Source organism: Scyliorhinus canicula, chromosome 6 (genome assembly GCF_902713615.1).
Source record: "Scyliorhinus canicula chromosome 6, sScyCan1.1, whole genome shotgun sequence".
Classification (NCBI taxonomy): domain Eukaryota; kingdom Metazoa; phylum Chordata; class Chondrichthyes; order Carcharhiniformes; family Scyliorhinidae; genus Scyliorhinus; species Scyliorhinus canicula.
The window spans coordinates 78,696,247-78,712,338 of NC_052151.1; the positions used below are offsets into that span (position 1 = coordinate 78,696,247).

At 47.6% G+C, this 16,092-nt stretch overlaps 1 protein-coding gene across 3 annotated transcripts in view; it reads right to left on the reverse strand.

The window, feature by feature from the left end:
* klhl32 (kelch-like family member 32) overlaps window positions 1-16,092 on the reverse strand; it is a 385,844-nt gene that overhangs the window by 107,239 nt on the left and 262,513 nt on the right. The window contains exon 1 of one of the 3 annotated variants that reach the window (XM_038799549.1): window positions 874-949. The exons of the other annotated variants lie outside the window; for them this stretch is intronic. The gene's annotated coding sequence lies outside the window, so the exon portion shown is untranslated. Of the gene's footprint in view, window positions 1-873; window positions 950-16,092 lie in introns of those variants that run through there. 3 annotated transcript variants of the gene reach the window in all.

Sequence of the window (16,092 nt, forward strand, 5' to 3'; positions counted from 1 at the left end):
GGGGGGGGGGGGGGGGGGGTACAAGGTGAAGAGGTGGTGGGACAGAAGGGGCAAGGTGAAGAGTTCACTGAGTGATGGCACAGTAATGGTGGTAATGTGTGGATGGGGCATGAGTGGTAGTTCGGGTTTGATCGCTACAACTCAGTAAATTAATATATTTAGATCTTCAAAATCTTAATGACTCACTGTCTGTGACCCCTCTTCCATAGGGAAATGTCATTTAAAGTCGGCTCCTCTGACTGGCCCCTCAAGCAAAGCCTACAGGGAGACGCAGTGAAACCCTCAATGACCGATATCTGGAATTAGAACATAGAACATAAAACATGGAATTTACAGTGTCGAAGGAGGCCTTTCGGCCTATCGAGTCTGCACTGACCCTTGAAAGAGCTGGTGCGGACTTGATGGGCCTGAGGCCACTGCAAACTTTCCTTGGTGGCTTTTGTCTTTCCAGCAGCCCTAGCTAAAATTCTGCAGCCTGTCGCGAATTATAAAATCAAGTTTTTCACGCCTTCATCTTTTTCATATTTCCCCTGTAATAAAAAACTGACCACCTGACAACAGTAACTCGGGTTGGTAAACAGTAAATTGTTGAAATGACCCTGAAGGTTTTCCTTGCATATCCTGAATTGACTGACAATCTCCTTTACAGGGAAAGCTAAACAGAAGTCGTAGCCAACTCCACAGCACTTCTGTTCAAAAGCTGTGAAGGTCACAGCCAAGCAAATGAACTTCCTCCTCAAGGCAGAAATAAATAAATCGCAAGGAAAGAAACTGAAATGCAATTTCTAGCGTTCAAGACACGAACTGTAAATGACAATGATTGACAGCTGAGCTATATCCATGCAATATCTGAGATAGCACGTTCTCATTTACCTCAGTGTAGCGAGCAAGCACATATTAAACATCCGTCTGATGCCCAAATTAACCTTCTCAGGAAACTGAAAGAGGCACAAACTATCATAATCAGCCTTTCATTATCACAGCAGCCTCTAGTTAAAGGGTCAGAATAATTGTGCCATCAGAGCAATGATTGTTTTCAATCAACAGACGGCTGGAATGACAGGTCTGTGATTGAATAGTTTGATGAAACTGCACTAGGCCTAATCAGGCCAGATGAAAGGGAGGCATGATTGGTGCAAATGAACATTCAAGGCTCTTCTCTTCATTTACAATCTGAAATTACACTTAAATTCTAGTTTTTTTTTTGAGTATCTTAAAGGGGGTTGTTTGATTTGTTATGAGTTATGACAGCTGAGTGTTATAAAACATAGGATGGGGATATCAGATATTGCAACAACTACTGTAATGTTTACATAAATTTTTTAGAAGTTAAATTTTAACTCCACAAGGTCACAAAAAATAAGGACCGACTTATCCTCATAGCATTGTGACACTTTAAGAGAACTATCGAAGCAAAAATAATTATAGTAGGTAGTCAATTTAAGCCAACCAATATGAAAGGTCTTTCATCGTCTGATAGACGACATTTCACAGCATAATTTGTTTTTTTTAAAAACCTGGTCAATGACGACGTATGCAAAAAATAGAATCAGCTTTCTTTACACTGAGGGTAATGTTGGTTGCAAGGGTGTAAATTGTGATATTTAATAATAATCTTTATTGTCACAAGTCGGCTGACATTAACACTGCAATGAAGTTACTGTGAAAAGCCCCGAGTCGCGACATTCCGGTGCCAGTTCGGGTACGTAAAGGGAGAATTCAGAATGTCCAATTACCTAACATAACGTCTTTCGGGACTTGTGGGAAGAAACCGGAGCACCTGGAAGAAACCCATGCAGACACAGAGAGAATGTTCAGACCCCGCACAAACAGCGACCCAAGCTGGGAATCGAACCTGGGACCCTCGCGCTATGAAGCAACAGTGCTAACCACTGTGTGAAATTTCTGAATTTTTAATTATAGCAATAGGAATGAACTTTCATTTACTGCATTTTTCGTAATCTCAGGATATCCAAAACCAATTAACTCATGTTGAAGTGTAGTCAAGTGCTGGAATGTATGAAATATGGCAATCAATTTGCACACAGCAAGCTCCCACATACAGCAATGTGATAAATAGGCAATTAAACTGTTATAATAACATATAGTTAAGGGGTAGATATTGGCCAGGACACAGGAGAGAATTCCCCTTCTCTTCTTTTCTTTTAGATACAGCCAAGGGCCGATGATTTAATGTTTCATCTGAACTCCCTCAGTACTGCAGTGGATTGTCAACAGAGATTGTGTGCTCAAGTGTTTGAAACTGGGCTTGGACCAGCAAGCAATGGTTAACAATGAATTAGTTTCATTTCCAATAGTTATGTCAGTTCCTTTTGAATTGCATATATAGGACACTGATATGGTAACCATTCTCTTATAAACATTTCATAGCAACCTTGTTCCTCATCAGTAATTTAAAAATTTCTTATATATCTTCATAATGCAGTAATGTGCTTCACAACAATAAAGAAGAATCTGTCTGAGCTTTACAAGAAAAAAAATCAGAGTGCATATTCAGAAAAGATTCACTTCTACACAGTTGAAGTTCATTAGATTGCAGCTTATGAATAAACACATTTTAAAATAGAATAAAATTCATTGTCAATGACTGTTCTGATTCGCACTTCAAGAAGTTATCTCCATCTCCATAGTCTAATTAATTATCTAGATAACATTCAACTCAGAGTATCATTGCTAAATTACCTTGTACAAAGTGCAATCATGCTGGCAAACCCAAAGAAAAGAACAGTAAGAAGTCTTACAACACCAGGTTAAAGTCCAACATGTTTGTTTCAAACACTAGCTTTCGGAGCACTGCTCCTTCCTCAGGTGAATCTTTTTTTTTCCCTATTAAAAGAGGCAGTAATTATGTGCATAAAACCTAACCGGCGAATGGGGGGGGGGGGGGGGGTTTCCTTGGGATGGGGGAATTTCTCTTGTTAACGTGGTAAATGCAATATTTATAAGTTTCGCTACAAAGAGTGGAGGGTGGAAGTTCCGCCACTCCATGCCAGCAACTTTGCAAAGTTCAGAAAATGTGTTACGTTCACTGAATTTGTGAAATTTTAAAAAATGACTTTGCCATGAACAGGGATTGGAAGAAATCTCCCAGCTCTATTGACAATACCACTAACACATCTCACCTGAGGAAGGAGCAGTGCTCCGAAAGCTAGTGTTTGAAACAAACATGTTGGACTTTAACCTGCTGTTGTAAGACTTCTTACTGTGCTCACCTCAGTCCAATGCCGGCATCCCCACATCAAAGAAAAGAATGCACAGCAGTAGTGCTGCTGTGTTTGACACCAGCAAATAATTTCTGAAGTTAACCTGGCTGAATCCATGGTGGAACCATGCTAATCTTCAATGTTAAGTATTGAATTGCAAGGAAAATGGCTAAACCAATGTGCTTTCCCCACCAAAATGAACAGTACAGCTTGAGAATAAGAGACTAGGCCATGATTTAATGGTCGCATCGCACCCGACTTGATAACGCTTGATGCACTATCAATTACCACAAAGACGAGAATAGTGGAACAATCAAGGCTTTATCGAGCAAGATGTAGTGCCTCCTGTAGCTGGAACCAGAATGGCTGCAGCACAGGAGGGCGCACACATTTATACGCAGCCTACTGGACAGAGCCAGCAGGCAGGAATTTACCCTTGTACCTCTAATATACGGCAGTGCGAAATACATGTAATATACTACTAGTGGAACTACCACATTCACCCACTGTTAAAAAAAAAAGAGTCCGGCAGGGGTGGTGGAAAATATTACAAGTTATGTCAGTCGGGGCCGATCGCCTCTGTCCTGGTGGTGATGTGGGCGCCGACTTGGTCACCTACGACTCCGAGAGCATGTTGTCCTCGTCTTCGTCACCCCTGAGTGGGAGGACGGATCCTGCTGGGGTGGGGGTTGCAGTGAGCTTCGCTGGAGGGAGGATGAGTGGTGCAGGGGTGAAAGAGGCAACCTGGGAGGGGGGGGGGAGAAACGGTGTCAAGTCGGGGGTCGTGGGTGGGGATCCAGCGGGTGCCAGGTCCCAGAGGGAGACTGTGTCCTGGCGCCCGCCGGGGTGTGCCACGTAGGCGTACTGCGGGTTAGCATGTAAGAGGTGGACTTTTTCGACCAAGGGGTCCGACTTATTGGTCCGCACATGCTTCCGAAGGAGGACGGGTCCAGGAACTGTCAGCCATGTTGGGAGCGAGACCCCGGAGGTGGACTTCCTGGGGAAGGCAAACACACGTTCGTGAGGAGTCTTGTTAGTCGCGGTGCAGAGTAGTGATCGGATGGAGTGGAGTGGTCGGCCAGCATGAGACCGGGAGATTTTTAGACCGCAGGGCCTTCCACACCGTCCCGTTCTCCCTCTCCACCTCCTCGTTTCCCCCGGGGTTATAGCTGGTCGTCCTGCTCGAGACGATGCCCTTGCTGAGCAGGAACTGGCGCAGCCCATCGCTCATGAAGAAGGATCCCCGATCGCTGTGAATGTAGGTGGGGCAACCAAACAGAGTGAAGATGCTGTGCAGGGCTTTAATTACCGTGGCAGAAGTCATATCGGTGCATGGAATGGCAAAGGGGAACCGGGAGTACTCATCAATCACATTCAGAAAGTACGTGTTGCGGTCGGTGGAGGGGAGGGGCCCTTTGAAGTCCACGCTGAGGCGTTCAAAAGGACACTTAGGTGTGCTCGGTCTGACCGGTAGAAGTGCGGCTTGCACTCCGCGCAGACTTGGCAGTCACTGGTGACGGCCCTGACCTCCTCAATGGAGTAGGGCAGGTTGCGGGCCTTGATGAAAGGGAAGAACCAGGTGACCCCTGGGTGGCAGAGGTCATAGTGGAGAGCCCGGAGTCGGTCCATTTGTGCGCTGGCACATGTACCGTGGGATAGGGCATCAGGGGGCTCAGTGAGCTTCCCCAAGCGATACAAAATCACGTAATTATAGGTGGGGAGCTCGATCCTCCACCTCAAGATGTTGTCATTTTTGATCTTGCTCCGCTGTGCATTAACAAACGTGAAGAAAACAGACCGTTGGTCAGTGTGAAGAGTGAATCTCCTGCCGGCCAGGTAATGCCTCCAATGTCGCACAGCTTCCACAATGACTTGGGCCTCCTTTTCAACAGAGGAGTGCCGAATTTCAGAGGCATGGAGGGTGCGGGAGAAGAAGGCCACGGGCCTGCCCGCCTGGCTGAGGGTGGCGACCAGAGCTACTTCCGATGCATCACTCTCCACCTGGAAGGGGAGGGACTCGTTGACCGCGTGCATCGTGGTCTTGGCGATGTCTGCCTTGATGCAGTTGAAGGCCTGGCGGGCCTCAGCCGCCAGGGGGAAAACTGTGGGCTGAATGAGTGGGCGGGCCTTGCCCGCATAATTGGGGACCCACTGAGCGTAATAGGAGAAAAACTCCACGCATCGTTTCAAGGCCTTGGGGCGGGGTTCCAGGAGGGGGCACATGCGGTCGGGGTCGGGCCCAAGGACTCCATTTTCCACAACATAGTCAAGGATGGCTAAGCGGTTGGTGCGGAAGATGCATTTCTCCTTATTGTATGCGAGATTAAGGAGTTTGACGGTCTGGAGGAATTTTCGGAGGTTCGCTTCGTGGTCCTGCTGATCGTGGCCGCTAATGGTGACGTTATGTAGGTGCGGGAAGGTGGCCCGCAGTCCGTGCCGGTCAACCATTTGGTCCATCTCTCGCTGGAAGACCGAGAACCCATTAGTGATGCCGAAGGGAACCCTAAGGAAGTGATAGAGGCGGCCATCTGCTTTGAATGCAGTGTATTGGCGGTCCTCCAGGCGGATGGGGAGCTGGTGGTAGGCAGACTTGAAGTCCACTGTGTAAAAGACTCGATACTGCGCAATCTGATTGACCATGTCAGATATGCGTGGGAGGGGGTACGCGTCGAGCTGTGTGTACCAATTGATGGTCTGACTGTAATCGATGACTATCCTGTGCTTCTCCGCAGTCTTCACTACCACCACTTGAGCTCTCCAGGGGCTGTTGCTGGCCTCAATGACCCCTTCCCGCAAAAGCCGTTGGACCTCTGACCTGATGAAGGTGCTGTCCTGGGCACTGTACCGTCTGCTCCTGGTGGCGACGGGTTTGCAATCCGGGGTGAGGTTCGCAAACAGAGAAGGACCTTAAGACTCGTGAGGCAGCCAAATTTTAAAGTTAGGCTTTGGAGATGGCACTGAAAATCCAGGTCGAGTAACAGGGCAGCGCAGAGGTGGGGTAGGACGTAGAGCCGAAAATTGCTGAACTCTATGCCTTGGATGGTGGGTGTCGCGATGCAGTACCCCGGGATTTCCACAGAATGGGGTCCAGAGGCCAGGGCTGACGGGGTGTACGGGGAGGAAACAGCGCCTTACCGTAGTGGAGTGGATGAAGCTCTCTGTGCTCCCGGAGTCAAAGAGGCAGGTTGTTTCATGCCCATCGATTTTAACCGTCGTCGCGAGGTTGCGGAGCCGGAACTGATCCAGGGTGATAGAGGCGAGCTGCGGCAAATGCTGGGTGGTCCCGGGCTGGTCAGCGGTGGTAGAGGTAGCAGTGGACGATGAACGGCCAGATGAGCAGGGGTCCAGAGACGCCATTCAAAACGGCGCCGAAGATGGCAGCGCCCATGGGGCGCACATGGCTGGCGGCATCAAAGATAGCGGCGCACTCGGGCCGCACGTGGCTTGCGATGAGGAAGATGGCGGCACCCCTGGGTCACACGTGGGGCGGTGTAGGAATGCCAGGCCTAGAAACAGCGGCGATTGACCGGGGCTGACAAACAGAAGCGAAGTGTCCTTTCTTCCCACACCAGTTGCAGGTCGCGCTCCGTGCCGGGCAGTGCTGCCTAGGGTGCTTGTTTTACCTGCAAAAATAACACTTGGGCCCCCAGAGTTGGCTGGCTGCCGCACGGCGCAGGTTTGCGGTGAGCTGGAGTCGGTGACTGGTGGGGCCCACGATGCCCATGAGGGTGCCGCGCGGTCGGGGGCTGAGGCTGAATGTTACGGGAGGCCATTTTTTCTTTTTTTTCTTTTTTTTCTTTTTAAATAAATTTAGATTACCCAATTATTTTTTCCAATTAAGGGGCAATTTAGTGTGGCCAATCCACCTACTCTGCACATTTTTGGGTTGTGGGGGCGAAACTCACGCAGACACGTGGAGAATGTGCAAACTCCACACGGACAGTAACCCAGAGCCGGGATCGAACCTGGGACCTCAGCGCCGTGAGGCGGTTGTGCTAACCACTAGGCCACCATGCTGCCCTGGGGAGGCCACTTCTAACAAGTTGGCGAGCTGCCTAGTTCCCGCAAGATCAAGCGTACCCCCTTCCAGTAGCCACAGCGCGGACGGACTCAGACCTCATGCCCGTGATGTAAGAGTCTCTAATTAAAAGTTCTGTCTGCTGGACTGCCGAAACTGCCTGGCAGTCACAGTTCCTACCTAGGATGTGCAGGGCACGCCAGAAATCGTCCAGAGACTCCCCGGGGAGTTGCTGTCTCGTGGCCAGGAGGTGTCAGCCGTATACTTGATTTACTGGTTGAACATAATGTCCCTTCAGGAGCTCCATTGCTTCGGAGTAGGTGGGTGCATCCCGGATGAGGGGAAAAATGTCAGGGCTCACCCGTGAATAGAGGATTTGGAGCTTCTGTGAGTCTGAGGGTTTCTCAGCAGCTGTTCTGAGGTAGCTTTAGAAGCAGGCTAGCCAGTGGTTAAAGGTGGACGTAGCGTTGGCTGCTTGAGGGCTCAGCTGCAGGTGATCAAGCTTGATGCGGAGATCCATCGTTTAAAAAATCTTGCTCAATAAATTGATGCACTATCAATTACCACAAAGATGAAAATAGTGGAACAATCGAGGCTTTATTGAGCAAGATGTTGTGCCTCCTGTAGCTGGAACCAGAATGGCTGCAGCACAGGCGAGCACATACTTTATACGCTGCCTACTGGGCGGAGCCAGCAGGCAGGGATTTACCCCTGTACCACTAATATACGCGCAGTGCCGTAATACATGTAATATACTACTAGCGGTGACTACCACAGCGCTATAAAGCTGTAGTCTCCCGAGTGGTCTCTTTCGAGATTCGCGACGCTCAGAATAAAATCTCATGAGACATCGCAATCTGGATTTTGCCCTCGCTGGGTAAGATCCAGATTATCATATTTAAGTCAGCCAATAGGCCCATTTAAATATGTCTGCGCCGTATTCACCCAGGGCCTGGGAACTAACGGCCTTGGCTGGGAGACCTCGGCGTGGCAACGTTTAGCACTGGTTTCCATAAACGTGGATCAGACATAACAGCACCTGGGAGAGTCTCCCAGGCCATTAGAGGCCCCGGGGTGGTCAGGCTGTAGAAGAGTGGTACCCTTGCACTCCTGCTGACACCTCGGCACTTTGGCACTGCGAGGGATCGGGCCCAATGGTGCCTTGTTCTTGAGAGATTGGGGGGGGGGGGGGGGGGGGGGAGATTGGAGGCTGCGGTGGAGTGGCTGTGTGGGGAATCGAAAGATTGGGACGGCATTTAAACATGGCACCCCGATCTGCGAATACTCCCCGAGCTGAGCTTGTCAATGCAGGAAATAATGTAAGTGCGGCGATGGCGGGGCGTTCCTCGCCAAGGCCAAAGAAAATGGCAAAGTACCGTTAAATGGCCGTGTCGTTCTCGGCACTGCAGGAGCTGAGAAACACCCCGCTAAACATGCCCGAAATGGACTCTATTTCTGTCCCGTTAAATCATGTCCTTGTTTAGAAAAGTGTTAGTTTAAAGTAAAATACAAAAGAGATGTTAGATAGGAAATAAAAATGGAAGAGAGATTAAATGATAATGAGAGAAAGACGAGGGGAGAAGACGTGTTGGAAACAATAGTTTGCTATTTTTAGTTTACAGAATTCACACAAGAATAATCAGGATACCCCTGCCATTTAGTAGTTTTATTCCGTTTTTCATGCTACAATGCAAGCTGAAAAATTAGAAAGGCTAACTGGCTCAGGGAAACTAAAATCCCCTGGTGCTAGTGACAGCATATGGGTTAACATTACTTAATATTTAGTGAGTTTCAAAAAAGTAATCTAAATTAATTTCTTAATATATTAATGGGAATAAGGTCATGTGCGCATGTAGCACACATCCCAACCAGAAGACTGGTTTGGAGTTAGACCTCAGGACTCATTAACATTTTAAGCACAAGAGTCTGGGTAGAATCTATGTCCTGGGAAGGACAACGAATGTCAGTCATCAACGATTGTGGATCGGTGGAAAATTCTAGCTCCTGGAATCATCTGTGAACATCCCAACTTCTGATCAAATGTTTAAGAGAGGGTTATTGATGAAGCTGCTGAAGATGCTTAGGCTTAGTAGAGTACTCTGAGGAACTCATGCAGTGATGCCCTGGAACTGAGATGATCGGCCTCCAACAACCACAACCATCCACCTCTGTGCAAGGTATGACTGGAGTCAGTGGAGAGTATTCCCCCGGTTCCCATTAACTTCAAATTTGCTAATGCTCCTTGAAGCCAGACTGGGTCAAATGTGGCCTTGATAAAGGACAGTCATGCTCACTTCACCTCTTGAGTACAGCTCCATGTTTAGACCATGGTTGGAAGGAGGTCAGGAGCTTAATTGGCTTTTGCAGAACCCAAACTGAGTGCCAGTAAACAGGTTGTTGCTGTTTTAAGTTCTGCGTAATGGCATTGTCAGTGACATCTTCCCTCATTCACTGATGATTGAAAGCAGACCGACGGGTGGTAATTTGCCAGATTGGATTTCTTCTGCTTTCCATGTACAGGACATACCAGGGCAAATTACCACATTGTCGGGTAGATGCCAGTGTTGTAGGCAGTAGGGCAACAGCTTAACTAAGGTTGCAGCAGATTCTGGGGCACAAGTCTTCAACTATTGCCGGGATGTTATCAGGGCCTTTGTTCTGTCCCGTGCTATTTCTTGATATCTTGTGAAGTGAATTGAATTGGCTGAAGACTCGGGTCTGTGGTGAAGACCTCTGGAGAAGGCCGAGATGGATCAATCACTTGGCACTTCAGAAAAGAGATGGTTACAAACATGTTCGCCTTGACTTTTTCACTGATGGGCTAGAAGGGCAGTCCAGACACAGGGCTTCCATCCAGGGGAGGTTTCACGGGTCAACCCCTCATCCACAGCCCAAGACCACTCACGCACCCAACCCCCAGTACCCTTGGGGGACTACCGTCTGCAGCCTGGCAATGGCAAAGGGACACATTAATTATAGACTGGCCCTTCGCTCCACTGTGTCCACCACCCCAAGGCTAGGATATCACTGCCAGGGCTATGGTGACGAATGGAAGTGCACCACTGGCAATGGCAGGTGTGGGGACTGAAGGGGAATGTCTAATGGGGCTACTGGGGTTGGATCACCCTGATGCATGTGTGGTGGTTTGGGGGGGGGGGGGGGGGGACCCATTATTACGGTGGTGTGAGGGAGCGTGCCCCTTCTTGACGAAGGGTTTGGAGTGCTACCATTGTCGGCAGGGGTTGGAGGGGGTTGTCCAGATTTGCACTGTGGGGAAAGGGTTAGGGTTAGGGTTAGCACTGTTGTTTCACAGCGCCAGGGTCCTGGGTTCGATTCCTGGCTTGGGTCACTGTCTATGCAGAGTCTCCACGTTCTCCCTGTCTCTGCGTGGGTTTCCACCAGGTGCTGCGGTTTCCTCCCACAAGTCCCAAAAGACGTGCTGATAGGTAATTTGGACATTCTGAATTCCCCCTCCGTGCACCCGAACAGGTGCCAGAATGTGGCGACTAGGGGCTTTTCACGTAACTTCATTGCAGTGTTAATGTAAACCTACTAGTGACAATAAAGATGATTATAAAGGGCTGCCTGCACTGAACGTTGCCCACTTGAAATAGCAGCCCGATATTGGCATTTGGATGGAAATCAGCGTGCTCATCGCCATGCATAAATTAGCATTGCCAAGGACTATGACTCGCACCTGGTTGTCACTCCTAGTGCCAGCCCCAATTCTCCGCTGGCGGGAGCACTTAGACTCCGGAATGGAGAATCCCAGCCCTCGCTGTTGAGGGATAATAGGACAATGTGTTTTTTCAAGTTTGGTCCCCAAAATAGTGCAAACACAACTTACTACTGGCAATTACAATTTCCTGATGTCCTCATACAACCAATGCTATTAGATTACCTACAATTTAATCACAATATCCTCTGGCACCATGCTCACATTACTCATATATAAGTTGACCCTCTAGTTTTTGCATAAACATTTGGTCTAAAAAAAAGTCAACTTTTCTGATACTTTACATTGATGTATGTTATACTATAGTAATATTCATGGCTCAGATGGTTCTCTTTTGGATCATCAGCTCTATTATTGTGTAGATGGAAATTACTGCTAGTGGTATTTTGCCATTGTTGGAATCTTTCTTGTCTCCATAATTGGCACTTTCTTCTTCCTCTAAAAATGTGGTGCGCTTCTCCCTGAATGAGTTTACCTGCATACAAGACCTCACCATTAAAAAACACTGTTAATAAACTTACCCCTATATAAATGTTTCTAATAGATACTCGCTGTCAAGGATTTTCTTTCTTGATTTGTTTTTCTCACCAACGGCATACAAGAGCAAATCAAGGTTTTTAAACCTAAATAGAACACTGGCAAACGTATCTTCCAGAAATGTATAGCACAGTTTCAGTTGTGAAATTTACTTCAGGTGTGCTAGCAGCACTAGACACAATTTCACACTTCACTGCACAACAGTAATCCTTCACTTGACAATAAAGGTGCGCACTGCTGCTAACAGATTAGTATTCAGTCATTAATTTAACTACACTTGGGGGCACTGACTAGTACTCAGGATGAGGGAGGGCTATCTACGAGTCAGCAGGATGGGTAGAAATATTATCAGAGAGTGCCGGAGGAAATAATTAATCCTGTCAAATCATTCAGTGTTTTTAAAAATATACATACATGAATAGATCACATGCCACGGCACAAGAGTTAGAAATGTGCCAAGGGAGGAAGAAGGTGGTGCTGAGATGTAGAAAGGTGGGGAAAGAAGTGGTGTGGATGTTGTGGAGGAATGTTATGTAGGAATGGGAATGTATACGGGAGATTTTTTTTAATGGACCAAGTAAAGGAGACACTGGGAATTCTCAGGGTCTCCATTAAAAAAAATCCTCATTATAATAATAGATATTTTATGGCATCATTAATATAGGAAAGAACAGATAGTCGAATGAAATTAAAAAAATTAAAATAAAGCAAAGTCACAACAAAATCGATGCCATCCCAACTGTAAAAGTGTAACATCACTGTGTGTACTGCCATGTCCACAGGTTACAGAACGTGCCAACTGTATCAGTTGGCATGACATGCTGCTCCTTCAGAGCTACTCAGGCATGGACTAGAACAGGGAAGGGGCAGCCACGATGACAGCTCCACATAGCCTACCTCTCAACCAAAGGCTTGGTCAAACAAGCTCTTACAAATTACTGCCGTAGGCAGACTCAAGAACAGGTTCATGAGAAGATACTTATACTCAACCACCACCTTCAGCACCAGGCTAGAGGTGAGGAATATGAAAGTGAGGTGTCATATAGAAGTTGAGGGAGGGTGTTAGTAGAAATAGATATGTTTCTTGATTCAAAAATGTTGCTTAACACTGTGAAATTGTGCATGTCACTGCATTATTTTCAAATGATGGGGGGGTGGGGGCCAGGAATCATAGAGGAGTTAATCTAACATTTGTTGTCGGGAAAATACGGCAATATTTATGCTGCAGATTAATCAATTTACCAGTGGAATGTTTGAACCGCGTAGGAAGAGTTTCACCCTCCACTCCAACCACCAAACAAGTAACTAATTGTTAACGAAAATTACCCTTGAGCAGCAGATGACTGAAAATATTAAGGAATCAGCTTCAAATGATAGATTTTGATATTAGAAAATCAGCAGCATAGAAGTATGATTTGTGTGTCACCAACAAAGTTTCCTGGCAAATGACAGCACTGAAGGTAGCCATTGGTATAACTGAATTTGCGCTACACTGTAACCCTAGCTAGCATCACATTATACTGTAAAACTCTGTAAGTCCATGATCAGCTGACTTACTTTGTTGATTCTGCTGTATATCACCAAGTGGTGTTAAGAAATCGAATATTAATAATCCAGGCGTAAGGTGTGTTAGCATCAACAACTTATATTTGTATAGTGCTTTAATGTAAGGAAGTAACCCATGGCACTTCACAAAAACTTTAGGAAATATAATTAGATATATGTGCCGATCATGTTCCATGTGCCCACAAAGCAAATGGGGCTGGATTCTCCGCACCCCGCCGTCAAAATCCGGAGAATCCAGTTTGACACCGAAATCGGGCCTGGCCCTGGTTCGGCGATTCTCCGGGCACCGAAAACCAGTGTCACCGGGGAGTACGCCGTGCCGCCGGGGGCCATTGCCAGAGGCGCACTCTGACATCCTCCAACCCTGACCGGCCGAGTTCCAGATGGCGTGGAAATAACCTGGTATTTCCGGTCGGGATACTTGCGTGGCGGCTGCGAGCTCAGTCGCGCTGCCCTGGTCAGGGGTGGGATGATCGGAAGCCGGGGGGCGGGGGCGCCCTTATAGGTGGCCGGGGAATGATTGTGCAGGGTTTGAGGGTCAGGCGCTCGGCCGACCGGGGGGTGGGGGGGGGGGGGGGGGGGGGGGCTTTTTCGAGTCCAGCTCCGTGGTCCGAGTCCGCCATGGAGCATGGCGTGGCCGCTGGAGGCCACCACCATGCGCATGCGCAGCCTCTGATCTGGATGTGCGGGAGCTCGTATCTGCAGAAAAGCTGCGCGATTTACTCCGGGTCCCTGCTTGCCCCATGCAGGGCTATAAATTCATGTCACTTTTTTCCAGGATTTTCAGGAGTAAAACTCCACGGTTTTGACCCCGGCGTGGGGAGGCAGTCCCAATAATAGAGAATCCTGCCCATGATTTTCAGGGCAGTGCTCGCCATGTGAAGCAAACTGCAAAACAGGGACATTATAATTGAGTGGGGTGCAGCCTCTGGAACAGGTTAAACCGCAGCATTTGCATATTTTCAAATTAAATGGAGTGAGTCTTATTCTTATGGGAGCTGCAATTGGTCAGGTAGTTTTTTTGAAGAAAAAAGGAATAAAGGGTTGTGGTGTTCGAGCGGGAAAGTGGAGCTGAGTCCACAAAAGATCAGCCATGATCTCATTGAATGGCGGAGCCGGCTTGAGGGGTCAGATGGCCTACTCCTGCTCCTAGTTCTAATGTTCTTTTGTGCATGTTATACATGTTAAAGAGTAACATTATGGATTTCCAACAGATTTTGACGAAACTGATAATTAATTTTGATTTAGGGAAAGTAGCCAGAAGCTTGTCCCCAAAAGATCACATCAAACCTCTTTGCAAGTAGACACAATAGGATCAAAGTATTTCATCTCATTAATAAGCACATGGAGATGTTTACAGTAGCAGATAAAGTGACAAAACTGTTTGTTCAATCACGTTTGGCCAAGCATCAAATGTAAATACACTCTTACGCCTTTGATGCCTTGCACGTATAGGAAATGCAGGGAAGGGGACGGAAAATAACAGCAGCTAAAAGCATTTAAAGGCTGCAACTCCAATTGAATGCCCATGAAGCCGGTTAAAGAGAAATGGCTGCACCAATTGGAAAATGTTCTAATTTTTTCCCCCCAGGAGGAGGGAGTGGAAAGAGTGAAGAAATGAGAGGAGAGGCAGTGAAAGGAAACATCAAAACAGAGCCTGTGGGCATCTAATTTGATATCTGGCAAAATGAATAATAATAATCACAATAATCGCTTATTGTCACAAGTAGGCTTCAATGAAGTTACTGTGAAAAGTCCCCCGTCGCCATATTCCGGCGCCTGTTTGGGGTGGCTGGTACGGGAATTGAACCTGCGCTGTTCACATTGTTCTGGATTACAAGCCAGCTGTTTAGCCCACTGTGCTAAACCAATCCCTATGCTGGTTTATAGGGGCTCGAATATGCTGCCGCATGAGGTGACTTGAGGATGGCGGCTACATTTGGGCTGCCAGCTGTCTATTGCTGCAGACCCGTCCATGGGTCCGTCAATGCTGTGGTCCTTCCCACCATCTTTAATTGGATGGTTAATATGGAGGTGGCCTGTTACTGGGTCACCTGTTGTAAGATCGCCATGCCATGCAGACAGCAGGCACTGGCAGGCTTGGAAGCCAGATATGGTCCCAACCCTCGATTATTTCACGTCAGGAAGATTTTGCCTCGAGGGTTCAATTTTATGGGCCACCTGCGGGCAGAAAAACAGTAAATTGGTGCGCTGTGCCATCTGCAGTGTGCGTGACGTCAACCCCCGTCATGATTTTACAGGTGGTGCAGGAGGCGTCAGATAGGAAGACTACCCATGGACCAGTTGAGACCCATAAGTGGGCAATTCATGCCCAATTAAGGACCTAATCTCTTCGCCTTTTTGATATAAAGGGCCGCAGGAGAAGCCTTTGTCCAATGTGTACTTTAGCAGGTTTAACCCATCAGCTGCTGGTCAGTGTAAGGGGATGGAGATGCCTTCTTTCCAGGCCCCCTGTTAGGACCCAACCTCTCACAGCTCCCCATGTCCAACCTCATCCCCTGTCCAAATAAACCCCCCTCCCCTTAGTTGATGGGGCTTATCAGGTCTCAGGTTTACCTGGTTTGAGGGCACCCATGGTTCCTCTTCCTCACGGTCTCCTGTATTACAAGTAGCGATCACCGATCCTGATGTGGCGCAAGGCTGCTGTCCTCAGATTGGCTGCCAGCTCTGTGAGCCGGGATTTCCTCCAAGAGATGCAAATAAAACCTGCCTCATACTAATTAAAGGGCTGTCACCAAAACATTAAAGCGAGATGAGCCAGTCAGGCAGAAGTAAGTTTGATCCCCACAAAACATATGATGGGGTGTAGAGAGCAAGCCCTCCGGTGTCTAAGCCAGCTCCTAGTATTTTGCAATGCAATGAACAGCTACGGAAGACTTCAAAATTCTTATTATCAGCCCGCAGAAAAGCAGGATCACCAAAATATTTCCAGCTCATTGCCCTTCCATGAATACTGATCCAGGCTATAGATTGATGTGCACCATAAATTG